The sequence below is a fragment of the Lepisma saccharinum genome, chromosome 19 (genome assembly GCF_977018435.1).
Source record: "Lepisma saccharinum chromosome 19, izLepSacc3.1, whole genome shotgun sequence".
NCBI classification, from domain to species: domain Eukaryota; kingdom Metazoa; phylum Arthropoda; class Insecta; order Zygentoma; family Lepismatidae; genus Lepisma; species Lepisma saccharinum.
Window position 1 is genome coordinate 45,141,453 of NC_139247.1, and position 15,706 is coordinate 45,157,158.

A 15,706-nucleotide genomic window follows, 5' to 3' on the forward strand; every position below is an offset into this window, starting at 1 on the left:
GTGAAATCGTGAATATTGACTGTTATTAATTATCTCTGTGTACCAAAAGATTAAATTCTTTGAACATTCTCTTTCATAAGGCCAGCATGGTTGAAAAACTTTCCTCTCCTATCCAAAGCTCTCATTTCCCACTATCCCCTATTTCTTTCATTGTCTCTTAACATGTGTTTTCCTGTCTTTGATGGAGAATAAGCAGCTCTGCGCAATTCTTTGCTTCATACGTTCCTCTTTTGCATATTCTCATCACTTTTGTTTTAGTTGCATTAATGATTCAATATTTAAGTACCATCTGCTTTCACGATAGTACAGGGTGCCTAGGCTATTTGAGGACATTTACGTAAATTTTCAAAAATAACCATATCTCGTCCAAAATCAAATATATTTTCATGAAAATTGGTACACATGAGAAACAAAAGTTTCTGAATAGGTTTATTCTATAAAATCGCCTTCAGCCTCAATAACTTTCTCCAGACGGAACCGAAAGCGTTGACAGGCCTGAATCAAGTGGTCTTTGTTTATTTCCGACAACACCTTGACAATGGCTGCCTTCAATGATTCTTTGGTGTTGTGTGGATGTTTATTAGTCTCTCTTTCAACAACGCTCCACACATAATAGTCCAAGGGATTAAGATCTGGAGAGTTAGGGGGCCACAAGTTGGGTGTGACATAGTCATGGAGATTGTCTGACATCCATTCTTGGGTAATGTGAGCCTTATGGGAAGAAACAGAGTCCTGTTGAAATACGTACGGTCTGCCATTGCGTACATTGTCTATCCAGGGCTTAACAAAACACTGCAGAACCTCAAGCTAGGCTGTAGCATTAACTATAAGACCCTGTGGAAAGAAGTTGGGTGGCATGACGTGTCCTTCGTTACTCACAACTCCTAAAACCATCACAGTTGTTGGAAACTTGGTATGCATAACTTCAGAAGGATCCTTACATAACCATCTGTCATTTCGGCGATTGACCTTTTGGTCTTGATCAAAGTTTTTCTCATCAGAGAAAAACCACAGCATGCCATGTTCTTCAGTGTATGTTGACTTTGGTGAGTAACTGTTTTGCACGACTCAGACGATTCCCTTTTGTTTTTGCAGACATGAATTGACCTTTCCTCATCGCATACGACTTGTATTGAATGTCTTCATGAACCAATGGTCGAATTGTGCCCTCTGACACCTTGAGTTTATTTGCAATGGCCCTCATTGACTTTCCGGGGGTATCATTGATAATTTCGTGAACCTTTCGGACAAATTCTGGTATCCTGATAATGTCCGAACGTCGAGAATGCCTCTTTCGCTTCGAAACTCTTGAAACTTTCCAACCGGAGGCTTACAACTCTTTCCGAACTTTATGGACAAATGATCTGGCAACATTCAGGAATCTAGCAATTTCTAAATCCTTGTGTTTTGCATGTAAGGCCACAATCACAGCGCTTCTTTACATTTCTTCAGTTAATATAGGTTCAGTCATCGTATATCTGCAACAGAAACGACACATTAATAAGGCATAAGCATTTTATACATTGAAAATGTGGTGTCCTCAAATAACCCATGCACCCTGTATATACAACTCCTTCTGTATTCCATTATATGCGAGCAAAATTACATTGGCACAGATAATATTCTCGCACTCGAGTTAGCTACCTAAACACTGGGCCATGAAAATAGGCGGGTGGGCAGAACTGCGCTGTTGCCACATTTGGGAAAAGCAAAGCGAGAGCGGGACAAAAGTGGCTGGTTCCCGTACACTGTGTGGCAACGTCAACCGGGCTGCGTTGCCTAGTTCGAGCGTCAGACCGACCTCTCTCCGGGACACTTTTGTGTCATCCCTGACCTTTCGAGCAAATACTGTTACTTTGTATCACATGGATTGCAAAGACCAACTCTACAACGTGATCTTTCATTCTCTTAAACCTCCGAACGCACGAGGTTGTGCTCCGACGTGGCAACAGCGCGAAATTCTGCCACCCGTCTAGTTTCATGGCCGTGCGTTCAGTGCATTATGAATACATCAGATAGTAGTTAAAATCTTACTATCTTCTATTTCTATGTTTTTTTTTTAGTTTTTTTTACATACGTATCTTTTCTACTCTTTGATCTAATCATGTCAACCAAGATGAGTGATGGACAGATGAAGAAACGATAGAGCAAGCACGCATACAGGATTATCTCAGTAGTATACTTCGCAACGGTAACCACTCCGCCACATAGGTAGGGGAATCGTCCATTCAATACAGTAATAAGGGTGTAAGGGGTGACCATCACGTAGCACACCCAATTGTCAACCTCACTTCCACGTAGTACACTCTGGATTACATTTTGCAGACTAACGAGGCTCTGGCGTCCGAACCTACGGCCAGTATAATCTTCGTAGGACTGTGTGTGTTGTCCAGTGTTTTGTCCATATGTGTGCTGAGTGTCCCTTTACAGCCTCAGCTTTTAACGAAGTAAGAATATTTTAGTCCAACATTACAGTTATGTTACATTGTAGTTATGGTAAGGGGCTGGACCACGTATAATGTGACGGGGGTGCAAAATAGCCTAAGTGCTGTCGCACCCAACCTTACAAATTCATACATTCATTCACTATACAGTAATAGAAGTACACTGTGATCTAGGATATCTGCATGTGTGGATTCACTTAGTAACTTACTCCCAATGTATCGATATGCCAAAGTTACTGATTATAATCCACCAAGCATATCATTACTAACTCTAAACTCAACCCTCATATTTTGTTGTTGTTGGACATTAAAGGCGAAATGATGAAACTAACTAATAGTTTGGTCTAAATGCACCAGTAGATAAAACTTTTCATTACTTACGTGAAATTATACAACGTATGGCTTTGGTACAAATTTTTATTCACTTGTTAATAGATTTTATGCAGAGTGTAGGTAATTTACAGAAAAAGTACAGGGTGTCCCACGAACGGCGCAACTGGGAATTAAGAGTGGCGTTACTTTGTAACCGAAACCTGTACACACATAAGTTGCCTTCAAACATCAACAGTGTTGCCACTGTACCTCATAATTTTTTTAAAACACCCATTTGGACCGGTACGCCTTTACGAGGCATTTCAGGATTGGCTATACGCGAAAACGATCGGTTTTCTTCTCTGAACTATAGATGGCGAAAAAGTCCACCTACCCAAGGTGGAAATTGACGTCCAAATTTCCGTACGAATGTTTGACATGTAATTTTCCATGCTTTGTGGAAAAATAAATTTACACTTTCACTTACATTTGGCAACACTGCATGAACAACACTGCACCCCGTGTGTTGTTTCTATGTTTAAAAATATCTACTTGGACAGGGCTAACATTTGGTGTATGACTTATGTATGTACAGGTTTCGGTTACAAAGTAACGCCACTCTTAATTCCCAGTTGCGCCGTTCGTGGGACACCCTGTAGAACTTGACAAAGGCGTAACTTGAAGGGAACCCAAAATCTCCCTGGTGTGGAGATTAAACTTTCAGTACTTTCAAGTGGCGTCTGCTTCTCTATGTTGGGAACATAGTAGGGCTTTTTCAGGCAGAGTTTTGAGCCAAATTCGGTGGTTACAATGTTCAATGCACATGCTGCGTTACTACAACCGTACAGAACACGAACTAGATGTTCTGCGAATGGCTTTTGACGTTCATTCGTCAGGAAACGTACTGCTTGAAATCCCTCTTCCCAAGCACTAATTATTGTGACATGCGTAGGGCTATGTAGTCATCTGCCTAATGATGATTCGGTGGAATACGTGCACACGAGCAACGATCTGCCTACATCGGGGTAGTGCATGGTGAATGCAAGTATTGAAAAGGTAAAACTTCCTGGTTGCAAACGTGCTCTGAAAGAGACTTCAAAACGATGTTTTATGTTTTATTGGCACGGTTGGTACCGAGGTGATTCTGACAAAGCCACATACATTCTCGCACACAAAAACGTGAATAGCGGGGAAACGAATACCTTTCGACCGCGTAAGACAAGTCTGGTACTGAAACCTTTCTTCCCAAAAACCACTGATAATAATAATAATAATAATAATAAACATCATTGATACTTTAATATGTATGTGTGTATTATTATTAGAATTAACATCAAGAAGTATGGAAAAATCTCATAATTCGAACATTATTAAAATACTATTGAATTTACGGCAAAATGTGTAGTAAAGTTTCTTTTAGATAAAAAATTCTTCTTTGAAATGAGACTTGTTTCATTAAAATCTGTTTAGTAGTTTCAGAGATATTCAACTTCAAAGAATCTGATGGGCGGCCATTTTGATGACGTCACTGCACGTGACGTAATCATTTCTATGGTTGTCTCCCGGCTGATTTATAGTCTTTGATATGTATTTAGTCAACATCCAAAGTTTGTGCTAGTATTCGGAATTGAAATACTTCGGCTCTTATTCCCCGCACTATATTGATTGCAAACACTTTAAGCAGTGTTTCATCAATTTCATCTTAGAGTGAGATTACTTTCGTAACATCTCTGGGTGTTCTGCATTTACAGCTTGGGAGCGAGTCAAAAGGTTCGAAGGCTCCAATCAAGAAGCGAGCCGCTGACGTCATCTCAACGCAGCACCTATCGCTAACTCTCCCGCTCAACACTGTTGGTAGGCTCACTTGCTGGACTCGCACATTAAGCTGGAGATGTTTTAAAAGTAATCGGACTATAAAACCAACAGTTCATTCTCATACTCACAATTAGCGTCAGAAAAGCAAAGTAAAAAGAATCAAGTCAATTAGTACGTCCCGTGTGTTCCGATTACAAACACTTTTTTCCGCTAATATAAACAGCAAATTTAATTTGTGGTAGGAATATTGCTGAGTTTATTACAATACCTTTTATTGTTGTGTAAAAAGGACAGTTGCTTACCAAACGCTGTAAAAACAATAAGGAATTAGAAAAATCTAAGGCAGAGTCATCTAATGCTTTACTTTGAAATCTCCCAAACGAAGCAAAAGTGGTTTCACACGGAACGAACTGTGCTTGATATTCCGTTCATGACAGGCTATGATGGGTACTAATGGCGTACGTGTGCTACAAGCAGAATTCGGGGAGAATCCTGTTTGAAATTCAGATGTCGCCACCGGCTGCCAAAAAAAAAACCTCACTTTGTAGTTCTGCCGTAGCACAGAGCGCAGCAAATAGCTGCCCCAACGTCACAGGTTCATGATTTTCTGAGTACGTTGGCTGTTGGGAACATCTGCTGCAGATATTCGCTCATATATTCTCCCAACTTCGTCGGTGCATTTCCATGTGCATGTAAGAGAAAGTTTTGCAACGTGTGAGAGCTTGTGCAGCAAAGAAGTTAAATCTCTTACTGTACGTGCACTCGGAGGGAAAAAAAAAACATTTCCAGAGGGGAATATCGAATAGTTTTGTCTATTTTATTTATATATATAGTATATGCTTATGTATTTGATTACATATCATCAAAGGAAAGAAGCGTTTTAAGAGACAGAGAAAAATAGACAATTCAAGAAGCCACAGAGAGAGAGAGAGAGAGAGAGAGAGAGAGAGAGAGAGAGAGAGATTGATGGACCAAAAAGAGATAAACAGTATGTTTCATCGTCTATCTATGATTGGTCCCTACCTTTCGTCACCATTATTATTCGTCGCCCCTATTTTGTCACTCCCTATCTTTCGTCGCCCCTATTTTGGTCACTCCCTATCACTCGTCGCTCCTACCTATTTTTGCCATTCCCTATCATTCGTCGACTCTTATCTTTGATTAGTTCCTACCTTTTGTTACATCCTATCTTTCGTGGCTCCCTTCCCTATCATTCGTCGCACTTTATGTTTCGTCTCCTCCTACCCTTAATCATTCCCTTCCTTTCGCTGGCACGGTATCATTAGCCGCCCTCTATATTTCGTCGCCCCTATTTTCGTCACTCACCCTTCAGCTTCCGTAACAGTACCCCTGCTCCCTCCTCCTCATATCTGCAGTTGTGTCACGTGTGTCGTAAAATGCCACAATATTTTCTATATTTCATTTTAATTGTGCAAATTTTTGAATAAATAAAATCAGGCTCTTCTGGCTCTGTCACCCACAGCACACCTTCAAAGTTCTCGGGTAGTGGATTGTCCCTCTGTCCGTCTTAATATGTATTTGAATGTTTCCTAAAATTCCACCATCAAAGGAAAGAAGTATTTTAAGAGACAATTCAAGAAGCCAGAGAGAGAAATGAAGACGAGTTATAGGGAAAGAGAAATGTGAAGGGAGACAGAGAGAAAGATATATATATAGATATAGAAATGTAGAAGTGGGATGGGGAAGACAGGTTAGAGAAATATTAAGACCAGACAGAGGGTGAAGGAGATAGAGAGAGAGATAAAAGAGAGAGTGGGAACAACAAAGAAAAAGAAATGGTGGGAATACGAAAAAATAAGACCGAGAGGAGAGGAGAAAACGGAAAATGAAATAATCAAGTAGGACGGATGACGAAACAAGAATATAAAATAAAACGGTGAGAAGAAGATCGAAGAATAGAAAGAAGATATGGTGAAGGTTAGAAGAGGGAGGCAACAGTTCCTTATTCCGGAAGTGAAGGGTCAAATCCTATGTCTGCATTTCAACATTTCACCATTGGAAGCCTCGTTTGCACGTTTATCTCTTTGTCATGGGTACTAACAATATTTCAGTTTCATTGGTTAATGGAAAAGTTAAAATATAGCTATCAGAAGGCAGTGTTTTAAAGTGCATAAAGAGAGCAAAACATTCACTTTCAATTTTCAACATATGCTGCAAAATTCTTAAATTAATGAGTAATCATTCTACTATGTCGTAGTTGATAATAATTAATTAATGCGAATAAGAATTGAAATAATTTACACATTTTTTTCTCTTTCTAGGTATGTGAAGAACCAGATCGAATTTACGTCATGGTGAATGCATCAATCCTGTTCTGTGTCTATTTTTTTTAAGTAAGTACGTCCTAGATGTTAGATATTGACTGTGGAAATTTTCCATTTTTTATTGTTATACAGGGTGGCCCAAAAAAGGTAACCGAACACATAAGGTAACGTTCTACATTTCGGTTACTTTTTTAGACCACCCTGTATAACAATTATATTTATCGTATATACACGGTGTAAAGTTACAAAGTGCAATGGAGAAGGGAAAGCTTTATCCTTTTTCTATATCGTACTACTTACAGGTACTGAGTTTGCAACTGTTCACACTTTGCACGGCACAAATTCATTGCAGTGCACATTCACAAGTCTGTGCGCACCACTATTATTCAGTAAGACCTCTACAAATATTCTGGATATACTTTTTTTCTACTCTCATGGCAGACCAGATCATACTTGTTGTTCGAGAAAGAAAACCGAGATAAAAAGTGGAGTGTAAAGAGTGATCTTTTCCGAAGGCAATCAAATATCAAGCCCTCTTCCACGAAATACATCCTGTACTGCATTTTTGCAGGTAGGCTATCGAGGCTTTGACATCTCAACAAAAGGCCAGTATGATCCTTTGTGGAGGTTGTGCTGTGTTATGGTTGTCCCTCATCGTCGTTCAAAACTATCGTCGCGATTCAACAAAAGTGACAGAAAGCGACGTGAAATAAACTAAAGTCAACTAGATAAGTGAGAAATAGAGAAGTAGAATAGACAGAGATATGGAGAGAGATATATATCAATCAGACAGTAGAGGAATAATAGGAATGCATGGGATGGCCCGGAACTTTATGTCCTATAAAACTGTAAAATATGTATGTAATTATGTCATAAAAATTGAAAAATATGTCAGAAAAAGGTAGAAATATTCCCAGTAAATCCAAAAATATGCACATCAGTACTTTCGAATTTCTCATAATACGGGATTCAGTATCTTCCAGGGAAGATCGACCAGGGTGGGGGTGGAGTATTAAATGAAGCCAGATTCCCGCACAACAATGAGAGAACATTTTCCCTCAATAATGTTTGCATGGCTATTAATTGTCGGCGAGATAAAAAAGGGGGTATTATTGCTCTATTTTTAGTTGGTAAGAAAAGACTGCATCTGCTTTTAAATTCTTCGTTCGTAATTTCCTTATCCTGGCATCGATAATATGAACTATCAGTTGCGCTAAATTTATGATGAAAAAATATAAAATAACAGAGTAAATGCAAGACAATTACGAAGTTATACAGAAATATGTCTTATTACGGGAAAATTGAAGAAATATGTTGTAAAAAAGCGAAATTGGTAAAATATGTCAAAATATGCTTTTTCAAGTTGGTCTATTTCGGCTGATTTTCATCAGATATGTAAAGATCTCACTCCAGTACAAGATCCGATGCCAAATAAAAAATATGTTATAACGTAAAGTCCCGGGCCCTAGATATAAAAAAACGGAGAGACAGAGAAATAGAGAGAAGGAGAAATGATAATCATAGAGAGAGGGAAGGAATAGCCAATGGATGTGATAGAGAATTGGAGAGAGAAGGAGATAATTTAATCAGAAAGGAAGACAAATAATGGGGAATGAATAAGGTAAAACTGGAGAGGGAGAGAGTTATGATAATCAGAGAGGGAGGAAATAATATAATATAATAGCCAATGATTGTGACATAGAAATGGAGAGAGAAGAAGATAGATTATAATCAGAGGTGGAGAGAAAGAATATAGAATGTATGAAATATAGAAATGGGAGAGAGTGTGAGAAAGATGGCAAAAGGTTGAAAAACAGAAAAAACAGAAAAGAGATAGATGAAAAACAGAATGTCCCCAGTGCCCCACCTTCGCAATAACAGCAACGAGCAAATGAGCTCTCCAACCTGCTTGGGCTCCACATAACCGTATCCACGGTTCCAGCCCCTGAACAGCCACTTCCAAGCGACCGACATTCGGTCTCCACAAGGTCGGACTGTTAATGGACGAAGGTCCACAAGGGCATAAGGGGGGCCGGGGGGCGGAGAGGGCAGTTTCGACCAATTTAACCGTTGAATATGGGGGGAACCCCCCTTTTCACAAACTCGGTCGTCATAAAGCGACATCGTAAACCATCACCATTTCCTCTGGCACTCCAGACTCCGTCACCGACTTCAGCCACGTATCTCGCGGACTCTTCGAACCACCATTCCCAGAGAGGTGTTCCTCCACACTGTTAGGTTTTTATTGCTTTTCTAATTTCCCGTTTTTACGGCTGGAAAACTAACTGAGGAAACCGTAAAAAGCACGGTTCGCGACCACTCCCCGTGTTCCGATTTTGCAATCTCGTCTTGAAATTGCCCACCGTAATTAGCCCCTTCCGCCGCTCCTGGGCTACGTGCGTTGATGTGCATCAAGCTGAGAGAATGGCCATTACTCAAGTGATAATTATCTGTTTCTTCTACCCTGTGCTCATCCCCAGAAATAATTATCAGAAATGTCCAGAGAGAAAAGCGTCATCCTATCATTGCCCACAGAGGAGAATGGAATGGACTGTATAAAAAATTAGACGCATATCAGAAATATGACTATATATATAATCAGTTACAGAGCCACGTGGGCGGTTTCAACGATATCACCATCTGCTGCTATCTTAAAACATTAAGGTTGATTTATTTCCCGTTCTTCCACTCCTACTTGACTGGCGTTACCTCACCACCTCTATATATTATCGATCCATATATTTCGTTGCCCCTTTAATATTCGTCCCCTTAAATTCTTCACCGGTCCCCATCTTTCGTTCCCCTTATTCGTCATCCTTTATGTTTCGTCATCTTCTACCTTTCATCGGTCCATATCTTTCGTCGCCCCCTTATTATTCCTGGCACTCTGTCTTTAGTCGCATCTATTTTTGTCACTCCCTATAATATTCGTAGACCACGGTTTTGGTCACTACCTATTTTTCGTTGCCCCCTTATCGTTCCTCGCCTCCTATCTTTGATCTGTCCCTATCTATTGTCCCCCTTATCATTCGTCGCCTCCTATTTCTGATCTGTCCCTATCTATCGTCCCCCTTATCATTCGTCACCTGCTTTCTTTGATCTGTCCCTATCTATTGTCCCCTTTATCATTCGTCGCCTCCTTTCTTTGATCTGTCCCTATCTATTGTCCCCCTTATCATTCGTCGCCTCCTATTTCTGATCTGTCCCTATCTATTGTCCCCCTTATCATTCGTCGCCTCCTATCTTTGATCTGTCCCTATCTATTGTTCCCCTTATCATTCGTCGCCTCCTATATCTGATCTGTCCCTATCTATTGTCCCCCTTATCATTCGTCGCACCCATATCACATAGTGATTTATATCTCACTTTAAACTGTAGATTCAGTCCCGATTAGCCTATCTGTGCATAAAGTGAACTTAAAAATAACAACTTCGGCCCACTTCCGTGACGGAGCGCACTACAACACCAGGTGTCCTGGGTTCGAATCCCGGCCTGAGTATGGGTGTTATTTTTCAGTGTCGCTTCATCAATATCATCACATCCTTCCTCATCTTCGCGATTAGCCGAAAGTGCCAGAAATGCGATGTAAAATAATGCAAATCAGTCAATGAAAAGCAACTAAAATAAACAAAACAATGCAGTTTCTCACCTTCGATCAAAACTTGCCTTCTTAAAAGTCGAATTCCTTCCTTTCTTTTTAACTGCTGAAGCTATGTAATTTGAAGTGGTGGTGTTTTGCCATGTAAGGGTATTTTGTAGCTATGGAGTCCTCTCAGTTATTTTACAGGTATTTGGTATTCTCATCTGCAACACTACATTTACACAATAACATATACGAGCAAATAGAACAGCTACTCAAAATTGATGGCAAATGTAGTGAAAGACGGTGGAAAAGTTTGGTAATATGTAATGTTTTGCATTTTCTTTAAGTTCTGATATCGAGCTGGGACCTCCACGGAGACGTTAGTTACGCCACTGTCTGCGCACTTTACATTGTTCTGTGCTATTATAGTCTTTCTGGCATTCGTACGGTTTCACCCAATGTGAAAGGTGGCTCAAGTGCGTGGTATTAAAGCTCAGGAGGACAGACAAGTATTGGAAACCATAGAAAGCGTGCATTGTGGAGCACCAGAGAGATCTACTTGATGGAAATTTTCTACCGAACTCTCCAAGGGGAGACAGCCAAGTGTTGTCGTTTGCATTGCAAAATTCTCCCGCGTTTTGCATTAATACTCACTTTCTTCTTCGACGGCAAATCCCGCTGCTCTCGGCTCCACTGGGGACTTCACGCAGAAGAACAATTGTGAGGGATGAACGTGTGGAGTCTCCATCAGAAACGAAAGCATTCTGCCTTCGTTTCGAGCCTTGTCCCACACATTGAATGTCTCTGAGGAAAGTCCATGTATCCACGGGCTTCTGTCCTGTGTTGTCTGTGCTCGTAGTGCACTCTGCAAACTAGGGGACGCGCTAAGGGTGAGTGCACACTGAGAATGTGTTAGCTCAAGGTTAAATTCTGCAACTCTAAATAAACGCGATATAGAAGTGGATAGAGATAGAGAGAGAGAGGGGTGGGAGGGGAGAGAGAGATACATAAATAATTGGAAATTAATGTGATATAGAAATGTGTATATATATATATATATATATATATATATATATATATATATATATATACACACACACACACACACACACACACACACACACACACACACACACACACACACACACACACACACACACACACACACACACACACACACACACACACACACACACACACACACACACACACACACACACACACACACACACACACACACACACACACACACACACACACACACACACACACACACACACACACACACACACACACACACACACACACACACACACACACACAGGGTGTTTCCAGGATGATGATACAAACTTTCAGGCACGATGGAGAAGGGCACATGTATCAATTTGAGATAAGGAACCCTGGTCCGGAAAGGACTTAGTCGAAAGTTATAAGCGCAAATCGTGCATGAAGATGTGATACTTTTATTACCTGCACAACTTTCACAAGCTGCTACATTCACAACAGTTGTTCAAAGCGGCGTCACCCAGCTTCGCTGCAGGCATGACTTCGTCGCACAAAGTTCTGGCGTACCCGTTGGAACAACTCCGGGGTCTTTCCAACAATGTCACAGGCAGCGAGATTCTTGCCAGGAGATCCTCTTCAGTCTCGACAGGTGTCTCGTACACACTACGTTTCACATGACCCCACAAGAAGAAATCAAGTGGGGCCGGATCAGGTGACCGAGCTGGCCACGGAAAAGTTTTTGAAACTTGTGCATGTAATAAAAGTATTACATCTTCATACACCGATTTTCGCTTATAACGTTCGACTAAGTCGTTTCCAGACCAGGGTTCCTTATATCAAATTGATACATGTGCCCTTCTTCATCATCCCTGAAAATTTGTATCATCAGCCCGGAAACACCCTGTATACATAAATACTAGGAAATTAATGTGATATAGAAATGGAGAGAGAGAGAGAGAGAGAATAAATTGAAATATGTAGAAATAATCATACTGCGCCAAGAAAGTGTCACTATCATACTGCTTCTTCAAATCTGAAGTGATGTATGGGTAAAAAATGGCATAATATATGTCTTGTTAAACATACCCCTAGAAAGGAATAGGGAATATTACAAATTGGGAGAGAAATAGATAAACGATACTCTGTGTGAGAGAGGGAGAGAAAAGAATAGATGATGAATGCGATATAGAAACGGGGAGAGAAAGAGGGAATAGGGAATCATAGACATGGATAGAGAAGTATGTATATGATAATAAGATAGAGAGAATAAGGAATGAATGTGATGGAAAAATGGGAGAGAGAGAGATAAATAATAAAAAATGAATGTGATATAGAAATGGAGAAAGAGAGAAAGAAAGAATAGGAACTAAATTTGCTGTGTAAATAGAGAGATAGAGAGGGGAGAATCAAATCATACTAGAAAGGGAGAAACACAGATAGAGTCGGCGAGAGTAGGGATAGAAGTCTGAAATAATGCAGAAAGCTCCAGAGATGATATAGATTTCGAAAGAGAAATAAATAGAGATAGTGATACACAAGATAGAAATAGGAATAATAAAGATAGAGAAGAGAACGTTCTTTAAAAAAATGCGTATGCAACGTGTCTAGCAAATGGATCATAGAGATTACGTAAACAAAATCTGACAAAAAACATCATTAGAGTTCAAAGCTAATGGGGGAACATGTAACGTGAAACATCTATATGTTAGTTTATTAGAAAGACAGGCTCTTGTATATAATAGACAGAAGAATTGGGGTGCTCGAAAAAAAGACAGGAGTTATTTTCTTCCGAAAGACAAGGATATGATCCGTACCGCACGGAAAATATGTTGCTTTTTTTTTACTCCCCAAAGATGTTTTCGTTTCTTAAACAGAAACATGAGACCATTCAGACTTGTCCAGGAGTAATATTTGTTTCTGAAATTTATTGTTATTTGTTGATTCTCATTGAATCCTATATTACTTGTAAAGAAAGGCAGACATTTTGCATATGTTTACTTCTATTGGTTACGGAAAAGTCGTCATGAAATCGATTGTTTTCGATTTATAACCCCGATTGAAAGACAGATGGACAGATCCAGAAAGATAATAAATATTCTACATTACCAGAATCTGGAATTCTTTCAGTTAGCAAAATTATATCATTATATTCCTAGTGGCACATTTTCGACCAATCAGAGGTGTATTGCAGTGGTTCGATAGGTGGGCTTACAAGGATGCTACGAAATGTTCCAGTATGTTCACTGAAATTACACTTGCTTCCAAATATGTGCTTATTTAGTACAATGCTTTTGAATTTGAAATACGTGTTTTATTTTTTAACTTGAGGTAAGCAACCACATTTAGGGGCCGTTGCAATTGTTAGATAGACGTACATTCTGACTTGGGCGCCGCGGAAAAATCTTGAAACACTAAGGACGCCGTGCTGACATCTATCTTAGAAGCCACAGATTACTAACTACAAATGGATGTTAACAATTTCCACAGGAATTAGTGTGCAATGCACCAAAATAGTCAATTTGCCTGTTAGGGACATCGCGTGTTCGACTTTCGATCTCGTCAGTGAAGTTCCGGATTCGAATCCCAGCCTGGGTGCTCTTTGAGTGCGACCATTATCATTGTCGCGAGCCGGCCCCCGTGGCTGAGTGGTTAGCACATCGCGCTAGGACGCTAGGGGTCCCGGGTTCGAATCTCGGCCTGGGCGTGGTTGTTTGTGAGTGTCAATTCATCAATTTCATCATGTCATCACTCATCTCCATCTTCGCAAATTAGCCAAAAGTGGCACAAAAAGCGAAGTAAAATAAAGCAAATGAAAATCAAATCATTGTCGCGATTAGCAAAAAGTGGAAGGAATAATAACGATAAATACCAAAGACGAAAATAAATAAACCTAAGTATTATACAACATATTCCGCCTATTGAATTTGGTTATTTGACGTCGCTTTTCTATTTCCTGGGTCAATCGCGACGATGAAGAAGAATGATGAACTGATGTAAAAGTGATTGGACAAACATTGCCTTGACCGGTGTTCGATTACGATTTGATTTTCATTTTTTGATTGATTCATTTGATTGAGTGATGATATGATGAGATTGATGAAGGGACACTCACAAAAATACATGTCCAGCATAGGCATGCGCACGGAGGGTGCCAGGGGTGCATGCAAAAATAATATAAAAAATACCATTAAAATAATAATGTAATATACTCAGACTCTAATGTTCATCTTTATATGCCTAATAGTTTCTGTGAAAAAGGAACATGAAGTCACGACAATTAAGCTAACATTGCTCACATAGTCAAATAAAACTCGTCTTAAGGCACCCCTAATAAATTAGTCTACGTACGCCTATGTTGCCCAGGCCAGGATTCGAACCTGGGACGCTGACATCGTAACGCGCTGTGCTACGGGGGTCGACGTGTTTGGATATATTACTTTGTTTTTGTACTTCTTGTGTTTATACCGACGATGAGGAACAATGACGAACTGGCGAAAACATGATGGAGACGAACACAATGATACGTCCATGCCTTAACCGGGATTCGAACCTGAGACTTCTGGCTTCGTAGCGTATTATGATGGCCGACATTTTCACCGCATAATTTCCGTTCATAATATATTCAATGCCATATTGCTTATTACTAGGGCTCGGAAATTGAAGACCTATAAATTGCCAAAAAAAAGACCTATAAAAAGACCTAAAAATATAAAAAAAAGGACATAAAAACGGAAAAAGAGCGTATAAATGTGATCCAAATTAATTAATAGCTTCAGTTTTAATTACATATTTAATGAATAAAAAATACAAAATTGTGGTGGTATGGAACACACCAGTGCGAAAAAAATTATATGAATGAAATGCATCTTCTTTCAGACATTATATATTTTTTAGATTGACATAATTTGAAAAATCGTATTTGAAGAATCATATTTGGCCTAACCACACTAGGGTTACAGAAATAGGACTTCGGAAACCTTGCCTCAGTTGGCATTGCAGTATATCACAATACCTAGGTAGTCATCTCCAGGTTCTTAGGTGTAAAGGACCGTCGGGTTTCTGACATCACGTTGCGAAACATCGAGAAACTTCTCTCCACATGGACGGATGTTAAGGGTGCATACTTGAAGCAAGTGAGATCTCGTGGTGAAAATTCCTCTTCAAAAACACTCGCAGCAAAATTTTTTATCCTTTCAATATTTCACTTATCTTGCACATAATTTGCTACCCCTGGTTTTTTGAAGCACTAGTTTCATTTTTTT

General features: G+C 39.7%; 1 protein-coding gene and 1 pseudogene across 1 annotated transcript in view; one reads left to right on the plus strand and one right to left on the minus strand.

Annotated features, from left to right (window-relative positions):
• LOC146002846 (octopamine receptor beta-1R-like) overlaps positions 1–15,706 on the plus strand; it is a 452,153-nt gene that overhangs the window by 365,883 nt on the left and 70,564 nt on the right. The window lies entirely within an intron of this gene.
• LOC146002746 (uncharacterized) lies at positions 430–1,471 on the minus strand (annotated as a pseudogene).